Raw genomic sequence first — 16,821 nt, 5'->3', positions numbered from 1 at the left:
TTCTCAGCGACCACGCCAGTGTCTGCCTGCATGCTGCCATGCTTTCTTCCGTGATGATAATGGACTAAACCTCCGAAACTGGACGCCAGCTCCCAACTAATTGCTTTCTCTGGTAATAGTTGCCTTGGTCATGGTGTCTCTTCAGAGCAATAGAACAGTGGGAAGACAGTGGGCCTGCCATGTCCCTCAACCTAGGGTCTTTCTCTCTCCTCTCTCTCTCTCTCTCTCTCTCTCTCTCTCTCTCTCTCTCTCTCTCTCTCGGCATACAGTGCATGCATGTTTATGTGTGTGTAGGCAGTTGCACATGTGCGTGCACAGGTGCACATCTACTTGTGTGCACACGCATATGGACGTCAAATGACAACTTTGGCTGTCATTTCCCAGGTGCTGGACACTGTTTTTTTGAGATAGGATCTCACTAAGTTGAGGCTCACCTAGTAGACTAGGCTGGCTGGTTGGTGAGTCCCAGGGACCAACCCTTTCCTGCCTCCCTAGCGCTGAGATTGTATGTATCTTTTTTACACGGGTTTCTAGGGGATTGAACGCAGGCCCGCAAGCCTCTAAGGCCAGCACTGAAACAAACGAGTCATATTTCCAGCCTCCCTCGCTCTTTTGGAGACAGACTCTCACCATATAGCTCAGGCTCTCCTGGAACTCATTACATAGGCTGGCCTTGCTCATGGTCCTCCTGCACAGCCTCTTAGCTGCTGGGACTGCAGACCTGTGCCATCATGCCTGGCTCCCATCCAGCATCTCAAAGGAGAGCTGTCACAAACCAATAACTTCTGGGCCCTCAGACACCACTCAGACGGCACTGTCTGCCATCTGTCCCAGCTGGGAGTCCCCGTGTGGGGACGGGGATGAAGGAGCAGTGAAACTGTGGCTGCTGTGCACTGAGCACCATCAGCAAATGGTCTATTGAGCCTTTTCACTGGGGGGCGTGTCAAGAGGACAATGTCACCCAATCAGGCACCTGCCTAGATGGAGGGTGCTCAACCCATTTGCAGCCTCATTGAGTTTACTTCAAGGACTGGTAGTTGAAGATGAATTGACAGGATGAAAGGACATTGTGTGGCAGCAGCGACACCTTTTCACTCTGCAGTCTGCCCGTCCCAACATCTCAACCTTCCTGGTGAGTTTATCTCCTGATGTATACGGAGCAGGTGCTGTGAGGAGTCACCCAAGGAATGAGTGAAGTGAATGAAGGAAGAAATGAGTTCTGTATTCACTAGAGCGTCCCCAGTCCCCAGAAGCCAGCATTGCCTAAAAGAAGTATGGAAGTCATTATGGTAATTAATTTTCCATCTCTATAAAATTAACAGCTTGAATGCCTTTCTTTTCATTTATAGCTTTATTGCTAAAGTACTCTGGGCATGAAGTTTGCTCAAATTCTTCCTCTGGTGTTTGCTCAGGCTTTGTTTCAGGCTGGACTTGTATTCCTGGTAGAAGTAAGGGTACTGGTATGAGGACTCTCAGTTCAAATCTGACTCTGCGTCTTGCTAACTGAAATGTCTTGGAATAGGTCACTCAGTCTCTCTGGACTAGAGCGTCCTCATGTACCAGAGCAAACCTACTTTGTAGATGAATATACAGACTGAAGGAGATAGAGTCCCTCCTGGTGTCTGGCATCTGAAGGGAAGTTCAACCCCACTGGTTAGGGGACAATAGTCACACCCTATGGAATCAGGCTTCTGATCTGTCCCATAGTAGCCATATGACCCTGAGACCTCCCGACACGTAAGTTAGCTTCTGCATCATAAAATGGGGGCGACACTTCCTGCTTCATCAGGATTCGGGTATGTAAAAATGTAGGCACTGCTCCCTGTACAACACATCGTGGGTCCTCATGGCCTTTACAATCATGTGTGCAAATGGAGAAATGGTGTATTTGTCTGTGGATCACTTCTGCCTGCCCATCTGCCTGCCAACCTGTCTCTCTAGTGTGCCCATCTGTCTGTCCGTCCACCCATCCATCCACTCACCATCCCAAACGCTACCTAGAGGCATGACCTCCGATGAAGATTCCTTTCTTCACCTGCCCAGGGCAAGGTTTCAAGAGCCGCTGACTCACAGGCGGTTTGGTTCTCACTCGGCCAAGGTCGCCCGGCTCATCGGCAGGAGGCAGTCTAAGATGATTCAAGGCTGGCCCCCTCTTTGCGGCACCGCGGCAAGTTTGCCGAGCCTCTGCGGCTAGAGGTGGAGGAAGGGCGGGCCGAGCAGCCAATTTTGCTCTGTTGACATTTAAGTATCAGAGATGGAAGACTGTGGGTGGATTCCCTCCCCTGGATACCTCGTTCTCCAGCGGCCACCTACACTCATTACAGACCAGAGCTCTCCCTGATGCACACAGAAGAGCAAATAATTGCACCAACCTCCAAGACTCCCAGCATCCACAGCTCAGGGGGACCATATGAAACCCTGTCTTTGTTCCTGCTCCTTCCTGGCCACCATGGACAGCGTCTGCTTCCTGTCTTCACGACGTTAAGTAAACGGGGCTGCTGAGCAAGTAGCAGTACTGGCCAGCGTGGACGCCGGTGCAGCCATGATTTGGCTCCTCTACAAATGCCTAATATGCAGATGATGCCTGGATACACGCCCAGCAGACACACATGCCCACATTTACCTTCAAATACGAACCACAACATCATAAAATTCTAATAGCAATGCTTCTACCTTTGCCCCAGACTGGGAGCAATCTGTCAGGGCCTAAAAAACTGTGGCCTTTATACAGTTCTTACAATGATACCCTTGACCCCCAACGTGTGATCCAACAGAGGTGAGGGGATGATGGGAGAGGACCCTTAGGGAAGTTTCCCCAGAGAGTTCGTGACTTCACACCGTGCAAGAACATAGTGTGAAGGTGGCAGTCTGAAACATGGGGAGTGAGTCCTTGCCAAAGTGGGGGCCTGCACTGGCCTCTTAGTCTCAGACTTTGGCTTCCAGATAGATGACAGAGTTTCTGTTTTTTATAAGCTACCTGGTCCACAGCATTTGGTTATAGCAGCGGGAGCTATGAAACAACCGTGTTCATCAGCAGACACCGGGGACACTACGAAGGAGCCACACGACAAAACATAGTCACACCACACTGTGTAAAATAAGCAGACAGCAGAAAGCAGGATAAAGCTCACAGGGTGGGAGCCAGCCTCAGGAGACGGCTGGAAGATTCTACCACTGGCCTGTGTGCTAGAAGCCAGCAGAGTGATGCCAGTGTGTGTGTGTGTGTGTGTGTGTGTGTGTGTGTGTGTGTGTGTGTGTGTGTGTGTGTGTGTGTTTTGTCTGTCTGTATGTCTGTGTGCATATCTGTCTCTGCATGTGTGCATGCGTGCATACGTGTGTGTGTGTGTGTATGTGTGTATGTGTCTGAGTGTGTTTGTCTGTATGTCTGTGTGCATATCTGTCTCTGCATGTGTGCATGTGTACATACGTGTGTGTGTGTGTATGTGTGTATGTGTCTGAGTGTGTTTGTCTGTATGTCTCTGTGCATATCTGTCTCTGCATGTGTGTGTGTGTCTGTGCGCACGTGTGTGCATGCGTGCATACGTGTGTGTGTGTGTGTGTGTGTGTGTGTGTGTGTGTGTGTGTGTGTGTGTGTGTATGAACATCAGGGGCTGGGGCCGGCTTGGCTCCACATTTGTCTCTGGGAGCAGATAACACAGACAGCCACTGTGTTGTGCCCTGATGAGACGGATACCTTGGCAGGTACGTCATCACTTGAAAAAAAAAAAAAACTTTAAAAATACGTGAGGGAAATTGGGGAGACGGCTAAGTAGGTAAAATGTTTGCCTTGTAAACTCAAGGACCCAAGTTTGATTCCCCAGAACCCACCCTTGTAATGCTGGTGCTGGGGAGGCAGAGACAAGCAGGCTCCTGAGCTTGCTGGCCAGACAGACCAGTCTAATGGAGGAGGCACAAGCCAATGAGAGACCCTGTCTCCAAAGAACCAAGGTGGACAGCTCCGACCCAAATTGACCGCTGGGATGGCTGAGGTGAGAAAATCCAGTCAGCTCCAATGTCTACGGAAGCGGCTGGCTCTGAGGCCCTAACAGCTGCTTCTGGGGTAGGAAGTGAGGACGGGAGGGAGAAGAGGTGAGTTCGTTGACTGCATCCTCGGGACGATTGTGACCTCTCTGAATCCTCCCAGACCTGCGAGGTCTGTCTCTGTCACCTTCCTGCTTTACAGGACCAGATGCTGAGATCCAGGGTGGGAGCGCAAACACAGCCATGATGTCAACACACACACAGGAAAGACCCACTCCCACGTACCGCTGAGGTGTCAACACACACGTAAACGTCTCCCAGCTTTTCTCCCACTGAGTGAGTGCACCGTCACCAGAAGTGTTTCGCAGCCATGCGAAGGGTGGGGCATCTGGAGGGCAAAAGATATCAGCTGACCCTAAATCTCTACGGTCATTTACAGCCAGCTTCGTGACACCTGAAGGGACAGAAGCCACAGTATCCTCATCGGTAAGATGGAGTTAACACCAAGGCTGAGGGCCTTCGATGCAGCCAGCGTCTGCCATGGTAGGAGGGGCGGTGTTCTCACGGTGTTTCAAAGACTCCAAGACGCACTTTCATATGTAACATCTCAGAAAACAGAGCGTGTCTAGCAGTGAGTGGCAGGGCAGAGTAGCACTGGCGTTGTCCATCTTTCTTGGTGGCGCATCAACAGTGCATGCTCTGATGGAGGGCACCTTGAGTCTCTGCAACGTGGTCTCACCTCTACTTCAAAGAGTGTCCAAGAGGATTTGTTGTCATAGTGATTGAGGAGGGAACCCAGGGCCCCATGCAGGTCAGACAAGTACCCTACAACTGAGCTATATCCCCAGTCCTTGCCTTTTTTTACTTTTTATTTTGAGCTAGGGTCCCCCTAAGTGGCCCAGGCTGGCCTTGAACTCCTTCTGTAGCCCAGGCATCCTCCTGCCTTAGCTCCTCAAGTAGCTGGGATTACAGGCCTTTGCCACCAGGTCCAGCTGAGATGATTCTTTTCATTTGGCAAGTTAAAATTGCATTTATTGATTGTATACAATATATTTTGATGAAAATGTATTGTAGAATGACTAATCCAAGCTTATTGGCATATGTACTCTAAACATATTAATTTTGGGCTGAAAATAAACACTGTTCTTAGTGATTATTGCATATATAAGTGTACCAACCAAAGTTACCATGACAAACAACGGACACCTTGAACTTGGTTATAAGAAATTTTGTGTCCTTAGACCAACATCTCTCCAGTTCTCTCACCTTCCCCTAGCCTCTGGCCAGCCCACATCACTTTCCTTTTCCAAGAGTTCGAATTTTTTTCCTCTTTTGCTTTAGTGTAGGAATCCAACTTCTGCATGCTAGGTAATCACTCTGCTGCTAAGCTGCATCCCCAGCCCTTGGATTTTGAGAAAGCGTCTCTCTGTGTAGCCCAGGCTGGCCTGGAACTCTAGCTCCTCCTACCTCAGCCCCCACCCCCACCCCCACCTCCAAGTGCTGTGATTACAGAAACGCACCACCACGCTTGGTTGAGCTTGGCTTTTGAAGGCTTTCCATGTAAGACGACATGGTAGCCGACTTCTGTGTCTGCCTCCATCCACCAAGCGTAGCGTCCTCGGGCTCATTGCTGTTGTTGTAAAGGGAAGAGTCTCCTCTTTCAAAGGCTGAAGAGCATCCCTTTTGTTCACCAGAAGACTGGGGTTGGTCCCATTTCTGTTGCCGTGACACCCTTTATCCTGCTTACAAGTCCAGGTCACAGTTCCTCACTGAGGAGTGGTCAAGGAGGAAGCAGGTCACGTCATATCATACTCCGTCATGAGTGCAAAGAGGAGAAACACATCTTGCTGGCTACTCAATTCTCTCTACTCTTACACAGTCCAGGGCCCAGCCCGGGTGCAGCTCACATTCAGGATGGGTCGTCCCACTTCAGTTAACCATCAAGGCAACCCCACAGACATGCCCGCAGGTCGAACTGTTGCTGACATTCCCTCATTGCAACTTTCTTCCCAGGTAAGTCTAGGTTGTATCAAGTTGACAGATAAAAGTAACCAGCATTCATGTCTTGGCCAATGCTGCCAAGAACATGGCTGTGTCAAATATCTCTCCTTTGTCCAGAGCTGGCACTGGGATCTGGGCTTCTTGGATTGGGCCCTTATGCTCTATGAGTCCATCTTTTGCTCCACAGCACCTTTCTCTGAGACCCTGGTGCACATAGATCTTCAGTTAAGTACAGCTGTGACATCTCTACCATTATCATCAAAGGCAATGAAGATTAATGGAGTCTGCTATGCTCGGGAGCATTAATATGGAGGTCAGTACAAGGTGCTTCAGTAACTCATGGGTTTAACTGGTTCTCCTTTAGTGTCTGAGGCGGTGTGGGCGCACACACACACACACACACACACACACACACACACACACACACACACACACACCCCTTGGTATCTCTGAGCAACAGAATAGTTTCTCTAAATAGAGGCACAAAGACTAGGGTGTTGCTTTCTCTACAGGCCACCCCACCCCCTCTAGCCTGGCCTCTGGCAGCAGCCCCAAAGCTGCCTTGAACTTTTTATCCAAGTAGTACAGCAAGCCTTTAGCCAAGATGGCTCTGGAGTGGAAAATCTGTGTTGTGAGCCAGCCTACCATTGGCTTGTCGGAAAGGAGACAAGCCCATCCTGCAAGGTCAACCTCGAAGGGTCTCTGTCCAAATGGTCTCATCGACACAGATAGGAGCCGCGACAGGTTGACTTCCTCTCTCTGTGCCTGACTGCTCATCGCCAAGTCCAAGGGACCCAGAGCAGGTGTGGATGATGGGGAGAGAGAGGATGGTGCTGGTCTTTTAGGGGGCAACCACCTCTAAACGCTAACACAGCGATCCCCAAACTACAGTGTCCCATTGACGGGCATCCATAGTGCACAAGAGTGTTGCGGATGTGACCGACTCAAGGTGAGGTGATGGGACAATTCTGAATCGTGGTGGCTCCAGAGCGACGAAAACAAAGAGGCAGGGGCAGCTCTGAGAGTGGGGGTGGGGGGAGGCAGAGAAATGCATCACGAATCCAGACCACCAGCACGGACTCAGACAGTTCCGGAGGATGCACCACAGTGCAAGAAGCCAGAGAATCAGGCAGAGGGTCTCTCGCAGGAGCTCCTGGGAGAACACAGCCCTGTCCACACTGGGATTTTAACTCTTAGAGTCCCAGGATTTTAACCCAGGGAGTCCCATTTGGACAGCTGACATCTAAGATAGATTTTTATTCTTTCAGTCTCCAAGTTTCTGGCTGTTTGTGACAGCGGCAATGAGACACCCATCCAGCAAGCAGGTAGTACTGATTCGTGGCACCCTGTGCCTGTCGTCTCTGGCCAGGGCATGCACTACATGAGTCGTGACTCTTAGATATTGATAAAAATTGTCACCCCTGGGGCTGGGGATGTGTATGGTTCAGGTGATAAAGTGGCCTTGCAGAAGGCTACTCTGGGGAGGCCACCTCGACACTAAGAGATTAATGAAGAAGCTGGGCAGGTTAAAAAAAAAAAAAATCGGGAGAAAGAGTCCCAGTTGCTGGCCCAGCCAGTGCTAAGCCCTGAGATAGGATGCCACCAAGGGTGCTTGAGTAACCCAGTCAAGAACAGGCTGCCTAGAGCTTGTTTCAGTGTTGAATTTTCTAAGTCAGGGCTAGGCGGAATAGTCCTGGGCTCCAACTTCCTTGAGCTCCCAGGGCAGTTGGTTGTTTTTTTTTTTTTTATAAATCAATTGTTATTTTTAAAGCTCTGCAGCTGTCAGGGAGATTTACAAATGTCTGCCGTTCACTCGACTCAGCATCCTCGCCCCAACTTTGCAACACTCGAGTCCCATTTAATTGTCCCATGCTCTTTCTCCCTCCCCGGAGCCAATAAATCATATTCAGGGTGACAAGTCGCACACTCCATCAAATTCTGGCCTCGGGCAATCTCCAACTTCCAAGTCTTCCGTGAATCTAACACTGAAGATATTAAAACCTCAGGACTCTGGGAGTTTATAATAAAAAAAATATGCCAGGTTAGCTGCTTATAAAAACGGGAAGTACCGACGGTTTGTCATCTGCTTAACCCAGTGTGTGCCTAGGAAATGAAGAATTACAGAGTCCCATTAAGGAAGGGCTTGCTTGGGGGTAGGCTCACATCCAAGCTGGGCAAGAAAAAAAAAATGGTGTCGAAATGAGCTGAGGCTAGACCTCAGGGGAGAGAATCTTGGATTTGCAAATGGGGGCCAAGTGTTGTGAGGGGTTGACGCACATGGAGCCAGAGACTGACGTCAGCTGTCATTCTCAATGTTTCCCCACCTTATGTTGTGAGGCAGGGTCACTCACTGATTCGGCTGACCCAGCACCAGATGTGTACATGGTTCCAGATGTTTACACAGCTGCTGTGGATCCCAAATTGGGTCCTTACGTTTGTGCAGCAAGCAAGCACTTTCTACCCTGGGACATCTCCTCTGACCCTGGAGCTTAGCTTTTGATAACTCAGCTCTGTCTTGCTCTCCTCCTGCCAAACACTGTTGCAGACTCGGAGAGGGCAGGCAGGAACAGGGAGACATGCATTCTCTGTGGGTTTTCTGTGGTCCATCTTCCTAGGGCTGGATCTGAGATCTCTGTTAAGTGGCCAGAAGTTGGCTGCCCTGACCCTCTAAGGCCTGAGATATGTGGTTCTGGCCATCCTGCATTCTCCTCGCCATCCTATGACCCGGTGCTGTTGGATACTTGGTGACATTCACTCTCTCTGGTCTCACTTGGATGGGAGAGAACATTCGAGACTGGAAAATGCCATCTGGGAGGTGAGACCTCCAGCTCAATGCAGATCTGCAGGCAGCAGTAGCCTTTTGTCACCCCGAGAGGCCCAGCACAGTCCAGGACATTGTTCAAAGGCATCTTGGACTCCTCATACCGCCACACAGAGAGCTAGACGCCCCGCCGCCCCCCAACTCCCTAATGGATGCAGAAAGAAATACAGCAGGAAAAAGCACTAAAAAAACAGAAATCAAATCCTGAGTTTAATATTGTGGCCGACGGAAGGTTCTACAGTGGAAGGCGCTGCTTTCTGTAAAACGAATCAAGCTCGGCAAGTGAGGGCTTGGAACGCGCTGGGTTTCCCCTCAAATGCAACCGCGGTGTGTGTGGCTACAGACAAGAGGGGGAGTCCTTGCTCAGAGTGGAGAGTCTCGTGGAGGAGACAGGTGACGGGGGAATAGATGAAAGCAGAGTAGACTGAGAGAAACAGGAATAAGCTTGGAGGAGTCCCACTGACAAGGTAGTCAGGGCTGGTCAGTGGAGAGGCACAGTGGAGGTCCTTCCTACATCCTGTTGCTCCAGGGCAGGGACTCTGCTGACTTGGGACCACTTCTAATTAAGTGTATGAAGTCTCCCCAAGAAGGTCAGGAGCATCCTGTTTGGGGGGACAGTAACCTAGGGCTACCTAGACTGTCAGGGACAATGCGGAGGCTTCCAGGCAATGTTCATTAGCTGAATCATCTCATTTAATACATGGGTGAGAATGTGTGTGCTTAAACGTGCGTGCATGCGTGCGTGCGTGCGTGTGTGTGTGTATATGCGTATGTGTGAGTGAGTGTGTGTGTGTGTGTGTGTGTGTGTGTGTGTGTGTGTGTGTGTGTGTGTTGTGCATGTAGAGGCCGGAGGATGAGCTCTGGTGTTGTTCCTCAGAATTATCCATTTACTTCATTTTAAAATTATTTTATTTTCTGCATTCTTTTTCTTTTCCCTCCCTCTTTCCTTCCCTCCCTCCCTCCCTCCTTTCCCTTCCTCCCTCCCTTTCTTTCTGAGACAGTGTCTCTCACTGAACTTGAAGCTCGCCCTTCAGGTTCATCTGGCTGTCCAGCAAGCCCTAGGGATCCCCCTCCCTGTCTCTGCCTCCCAGCATGCACACCTCGCCCAGCTTTTTCCACGGGTTCCCAGGGATCGAACTCAGGTCCTTGTGTTTGCGAGGTAAACACTTTACTGCCCGAGACGGCTCCCCAGCTCTGTGTAATGCTTTTCCTGGAGCTCCGAGATTCTATGACTATTCCCACAGGACAGATCAGAAAACTGAGGCAGCAAGCCTACCTAGTTCAGAGCATACACTTCAGAAAGAGAAGCCCTGGTAAAACTGTCCTGAGTCTCCAGGGTGTATGATCTCAAACATCAAGTCACCAGAGATCTCTGGAAGTCACAGTGCTCTGTGAAATTGGGAACAGGTAGGTGTGTGTGTGTGTGTGTGTGTGTGTGTGTGTGTGTGTGTGTGTGTGTGTGTGTGGCGGGGAGGGATGATAACACCCACAGGGGGACCACGGGCTCTGTGCTTTTATTCTTTTTATGAGGTATGCTCAGAGTGAACACCCTCTCCTCAGCACTCATTAGAGATGAAATGAGATAAAGCGATGGACTCCATTATTTGGAGGCTTCTTGGACAAGCCACAGAGTTTCTTGTGGCCATCTTCCCTAGGGCAGGGATGCTATTTACAAAGGGCACATTTGTGTGCAAGCCAGAATCCTCCCGCCACCACAGGAAGCAATAGGCTCCAGATGTGAGTTCCTACCTTGAATCTTCACGTCTTTCTAGGACTTTCTAAGAGCTCTGGGGAAGGGTGATTTCACAAAGGAGTGGCCCCCTGATTTCAAGAGTGTCACCCTGGGAATCCTGTTCTTCCATTGAGCTCAGGGGAGACAATCTTCCTATCCTAGTGAATGTTCCAGCCTCTGTGATGAATTAACAACAGAGACGCCTTGAAGGGAGGAAGTCCAGCATGGTGGGGAGGCGGGGGCTGCTCCACAGGTGCCAGTGGGGACATGTGACACAGCAGATCAAGAAGCAGGTTGTTCTGGCTGGAACCAGAAGCAGACATCACCTTCCAGGCCTGACTCTAATATCTGTCCCCCAAGCCATAAGGTCCTGTGCCCATCAGGGCTGGGGAGAGCAGGGTACACCACCAAGGTACGTCTTACATTTCTATCTCTTTTTATTTTTATTTTTTTAAATTTTATTTGCATTGGTGCTTTTGCCTGCATGTATGTCTATGTGAAGGTGTCAGATCTTGGAGTTACAGACGGTTGTCAGCTACCACATGGGTGCTGGGAATTGAACCCGTATCCTCTGGAAGAGCAGTCAGTGCTCTTAACCACTGAACCATCTCTCCAGCCCCCTTATGTGTCTCTCTTAACACTGGGTCTACATCATGAACTGAGCACAGTGGTATTTCCTGCCCCCCACCCCATCAGGTACCACAGACAACTAGAGGGCCAAATAAATGTTGACCCTGTAGCCTTCCAGGACTGGATATGGGAACCCTATGAGCATTTGTTGTTGGCCGGAGTCAAACGTCTTTTTCATCTGAACAGTAAACTGAACCGCTGTTTTAAAAAAAATGTATACATCTCTCACCTAATTTATATGCATTGAAAACCCACAAAGAGGACGGATCGCAGGGTATTGGCGGAGTTATCTCCGAGTGCTGGGACCTGGGGCTTTGCACATTTTCTGTCTGCTTATCGCTCCTTTCTAATTTCTCTCCAATAAACTCATGTTACTTTTATAAATTGAGAAAGAGGGTAAACGGAGGAGGGAGGAGGGAGGAGGGCCTCTGAGTCAGACGGAAGTGAGACCAGCGTGTGTGTTTGTTCTGCAGCGAGTTTGGAAAATACTGAGCTGATGAGAAAGAAACACAGAGTCAAAGCACAGCGCGCAGGCAGCCCGAGCCGAATCCCTGCTCCAAGCAGCTTGGGCATGTTTGCTGTTCCTATCTGGTGACCTGGTTTTGCCAATTCCGGGCACATGGCAAACACATAAATCCCAGAAAAGTCAAACAATGTGTCTTCCCTGGAAAAGTTCAGTCCCTAGTGAAAAAGATAGGTACGGGGCTATTAGTGTGTGTGTGTGTGTGTGTGTGTGTGTGTGTGTGTGTGTGTGTGTGTGTGTGTGTATGCTACACCCCCAGCCCCTGTTACTATTCATTTTTTATTTTAAAACTTACACTTATTATGTGTGTGGGGTGCATACCATGGTATGCATGGACAGAAGAGCAAATGACTTACTCGGGATCCTTCTGCATCAGGACAGGGTGGAGGACAGAGAGTGGGTCCAGTTTGCCCAGAGTCCCCTAGCTCTCTGCTCACCCTGCTCCAGGCCAGTGGCATGCAGGAACTTAGGAAAGTGAAGAAGACACCTAGGTCTGTGAAGAATTGCCAGCCACAGCCTGAGGGTCATACCTAGCCCAGCGCCTGCTTTATGGCCAGTGGTGTTTACATCTTTAATACTTGAAAATGATCCAGAAGGCAGAGAGTGACGTAGAGACATCAGCTAAGATTCAAGTGTCTTTGTCCTTAACAATCTGGCTCTAGGCCACACTGGGTTTGTAGATGTCTACAGCTGCTTCTGGGCGATGGTGGCCAATCATTCACAGGAGAGACCTGTGGCCCCCTCCCCTGCCACCCTAAGAACTGAGGCTCTGTGGATGAGAAATGTGAGTGTTGTTCTAGTTCCCGTGGCTGTGATAAAACACTCTAAGCAAAAGCGTTTAGTAGATGAAAGGGTTTATTTATCTTACACTTCCAGATCAGTGTGCCATTGAGGAAAGTCAGGGCAGGGACTCAAAGAGGAACCTGAAGGCAGATCTGTTAGCTTTTCTGTTCAGCATCAACCCCAACTTGGAACTCACTCACTCACAAAGGATTACAGCAGGAACAATGGAGGGTGCTTCCCACTGGCTTGTTCATAGGTTCATGCTTGGCTCGCTTTCTTATACAACCCGTGTCCACTTGCCTAGGGAATGGTGCCACCCACTGTGTGCTGGGCCCTCCTGCATCCATCATAATGAAGACAATCCCCCAAAGATGTGTCCACAGGCCAATATGATCTAGACAATTCCTCAGTCCAGGCCTCTCCTCTTAGATGACTCCAGATTGCTGTTGAGTTGACAATGAAAGCTAACCAGGACAAAAATGGGCCCCTCGCTCTTCTCCATAGTGAGGGAGGGTCAGGGCCAAATGGGTTTTCTCTCCCTATACTCACTCCTTCATTCACTCAGCCTCACACCTCCAAGCAAGTGCTAGGCTCACCCTCCGCTAGAGTCCCTGCCGGGCACCATGCTGGCCTTGGGGACATCCAGTCTGGTAGCAGAACAGACATGGCACAAGACAGTGCCACCAAGTGTCAACGGTGTAAAGACAACACTGTGCTTGCGATGGGACTGAGCTCTGAGGGAGAAGGGACCAGAGGGGGACCAGTGCAGAAAAGCCAGCTAAAGAACCAACCTTCCATAGGGTAGACGTTGGTTGTGCTGCCCATGGCTACCAGCCAGAGAGGGACATGCCCAACTCAAGTCCACATCTCCTGCCTCTCCCCACTCCTCCATCCCCTGCTCAGAACCCAACACCACACTCACACGGACAATAAGCTGGGTAAGTGTCCACCTAAGAAAGGAAAAATTGCCTTAGAAGGCTTTCCTTCCAGACACCTGGCTTGGGTGGGACCACAAGAGCAAAGTGACCCAAGATACTGCCACAGGACTGCCACAGGACTGCCACAGGACTGCCATAGTGACATGAAAAGACATAGGTGTAAATGTGTCTGTTATAGTTCCTGTGAGCACAAACACATCTGTTCCCTTTCCTGTGCACACATGTCCATGCACATTCACATGTCCGGGTACGTGAACAAAAGTACAAGCAAGAATGAATATTTATTGCTATGGTTTTTGATAAGTGTCCCCAAAAGATGTAAGCCTTGGCCTTATGAGGTCTTGGGGACCTGTTAGAGGTGAGGACTCATGGTTTTTAGGGCATTTTGTAATTCATACTATCAACTTGAGAGACTCTAAAATCACCTAGGAGACGAGCCTATGGACATGCCTGTGTGGGAGTTCCTAGGCTGGCTTAACTGAGATGGGAAGACCCATCTTAACTGTGGTTGGTACCATCCTACAGACTGGGATCCTGGACTCGATAAAAAGGAGACAGTGAGCCGAGCACCAGCACCCACTCTCAGCTTCCGGAATAGTAGATGCCACTTGGAACTGAGGGCAAAAATCAAAACTTCCCTTCTTCAGTTTGCTGCTTGTCTCAGGGTGTTCTGTCACAGCAGTGAGCCAAGACACAATTCCTACCTCTGTGTGCTCCTACTGTGTGACCGTGATATACTTGACCTCATTAGAGCCCCAGGCCAAGAACTGCCCCATCTTGGACTTGAACACAAATAAGCCATTCTTTCTGTTTTCATAAGGATCCTGTGTTACAGCGATGTTAAGCCGACTTCTGCTTATATAGGTACGTTCTAAGATGCCCCATGCTGAGATCTATGTATGTAGAGGTCCCTGCATGTCCTTACGTGTGTAGCAGGTGCATGCTCATGACTAGAGTGAGGGACAGCAACCCAGAGCACCTTCATGACAAGGCCAGAACTGGCCTCTTGCCCTTGGAGACTGCTCTGTGTCCACTTTGCCTCCCCCAAAATCAATCCTTTGCAAAGTGGAAATTGAGGTTGCTATAGGCAGGGGGGATGTTGGGAGTTGTAGTGGCTGTCAATGGGAGAATGCTGAAGGAAATGGGGTGGTGGGTGGGTGTTACGGTGGCTGTCAACAGAGAGAGTGCTTTTTTCTTAAGGTTTTGAAATGTTTTAAATTTACATTTTAGTACAATTTTATAAGGGAACTCATAGAAATCAAAAATTCTTGTTTTTTTTTTTTTTTGTTGTTGTTTTTTTAATGGTTGTATTTACTGAGACTCCGTGTGCTGGGAAAGGGGGGAAATAAGACCTACCACAGCACCATCGTCACAGCAGGGAGGGTCTCCCACATACTATGCAACCTCTGCTCTGCTCCCACACAGCAAAAAACACCTGTGTTCCGTCTCTCAGAGCCTTGGAAGCAGATACCAGAGGACCTCTAGGTAACTCACGAGGGCCGGGGTGGCAAAGCCAGGTTGGATCCTAGAGCGAAAAGAAATTCACACCCCTGATAGAGATGGAGAAAATGGGAGGAGGGGGAGGCACTCTGCTAAGAGGATCATTCACTTTCAGGAGAAACAGAGTGGACGGGAGACAGGGCAGGGGTGGAGTGGGGCGGGGTGGTCACAACTAGGGATGAGAAACTTGGAATCTGGAGCCAGGCACAGCTAGGTTCCAGAACCAATGTAGATCTCGCTAATCATAAGCATTTAGAAAAGTTACTTAAAATAAATGGCCGCCTGGGAGAAGTTAATTGGAAAACTCTTACATGGATAGTACAGCATTAATCTCCACCAAATCCCATCCCATGGTGCCTTCTTCCTCATTCTTCCTGGTTATGCAGAACCATGTGACTGGCTCCAGCCAATCAAAAGGGAGCCCTGTCCCTTTCAAGCTGGGGAACTTGGAAGCCCATTGCCTAATGTCCAGTCTGTCCTTCTCTCTGTGCCATCAGGACTACGGCGGCTCTGCCGGGACACACAGAGTCACAAGGTTACACAGACCAGATGCCTGAGAGACTGCATGGAAAAAGGGTACCGCAGAGGATGGTCCAACCCGCGGCTGACTTCAGTGAATGAATTACAATAAGTGGCAGTTTTTCATGGTCGTTTGTCGGTACAGCTTGCACGTATCCTATCCTGACTAAAAGATAGGCAAAGGCCAGAGAAGATGGCTTAACATGTAAAGACACTTGCTGTCAAGTCTGATGACCCAGGGTCAATCAGCAGGGAGCGAACACACCGTGGGGGGAGAGAACTGACCTCCATAGTCTGTCATCTGACCTCCATGCATATGCCACTGCACATGAGTGCCCACAGATACAAAAATCAATAAAAAAAACGTATAATAATTCCAACAGACATTGGAAGAGATCAGATCATAGAGAGTGCTCCATAAATACTGGCAATGATAGTAGATTCGTGGATCTCAAAATACTAGGTGAATCGAGGCCATGAGAAGCAGGTAGATAATGAACAAGAGCCAAAGTAACAGAGATGCTGTAGTCCCTTGGCATGGGATTGTATTTTCTTGATGTTTAAGAAACATGGTATTTTTTTTTTTTTAACACAAATGCCCATGGACATCTCCATCTGCACAAAACCCGGCCGTGGAGCAGCTTTGAAGGAACTCCAGGCAAATGGGAATCTCTGCTCAGTGAGATTCAATTTCATGTTTTTTTTGTTAATAGCTTTCCCTAGTTTGTCCCAGATAGCAAGCCAGTCACCGCGGGGATGTGACCTCCCCTCTCCATCATTTAAAAACAGAAGATAAGTGTCCAGAGAGATTAGAGACAAGGGGTGCTGTGCCCCCAAAGACTGTCACATTCCTTACAGGCAAGATGGAAAAGAAAAAAAAAAAAAAACCTCCTTGTAATCCCTATTACGAATATTTCCATTAGCCGCCAAGCCTCACCTTGTTAATCTGTTCCCATCGAAAGCCCTGTCAGTTCCCAAAAACCCAATTTAGAAGGTGCAGGAACAAAATGTAAGCCTTTGCCAATTTCTCAGAGACCGGTGAAATCACAAGTCAAGTTCACGTGTGCTCTCCCCCTCTCCATGCCCCGCCTCTACCCCACCACTCTTCCCACCCCCGCCCCATAAGCTCTCAACTCCAGGGCTCTGAGAGAATTCTTTTCTGATGTTCGACTGGGTAATCTTGCCCACCCCACCCCCACCCCCACCCCTGCCCCCACCTCTGGAAAATCCCTCAGACACTCCAGCTCCTATGAAACTTGAAGGATGGAGATAGAGGGATCCCAAGCAATGTGTAGCCACTTTTGCTATCAAAGTTATGTGTGAATTTGGCTGCTGCCTGGCGGCGATTTGAAGTGGAAGGTACTCTGACCTGGGCCGGGGGACATGCAAGAAG

General features: G+C 49.4%; 1 protein-coding gene across 2 annotated transcripts in view; it reads right to left on the bottom strand.

Annotated features, from left to right (window-relative positions):
* Ksr2 (kinase suppressor of ras 2) overlaps positions 1-16,821 on the bottom strand; it is a 379,014-nt gene that overhangs the window by 31,140 nt on the left and 331,053 nt on the right. The window lies entirely within an intron of this gene.

This window comes from Peromyscus californicus, unplaced genomic scaffold (assembly GCF_007827085.1).
Source record: "Peromyscus californicus insignis strain IS unplaced genomic scaffold, ASM782708v3 Scaffold_2__1_contigs__length_46816999, whole genome shotgun sequence".
Lineage (NCBI taxonomy): Eukaryota > Metazoa > Chordata > Mammalia > Rodentia > Cricetidae > Peromyscus > Peromyscus californicus.
The sequence above is the reverse complement of the archived record's forward strand: the minus strand, read 5'-3'. Positions and strand labels throughout refer to the sequence as shown.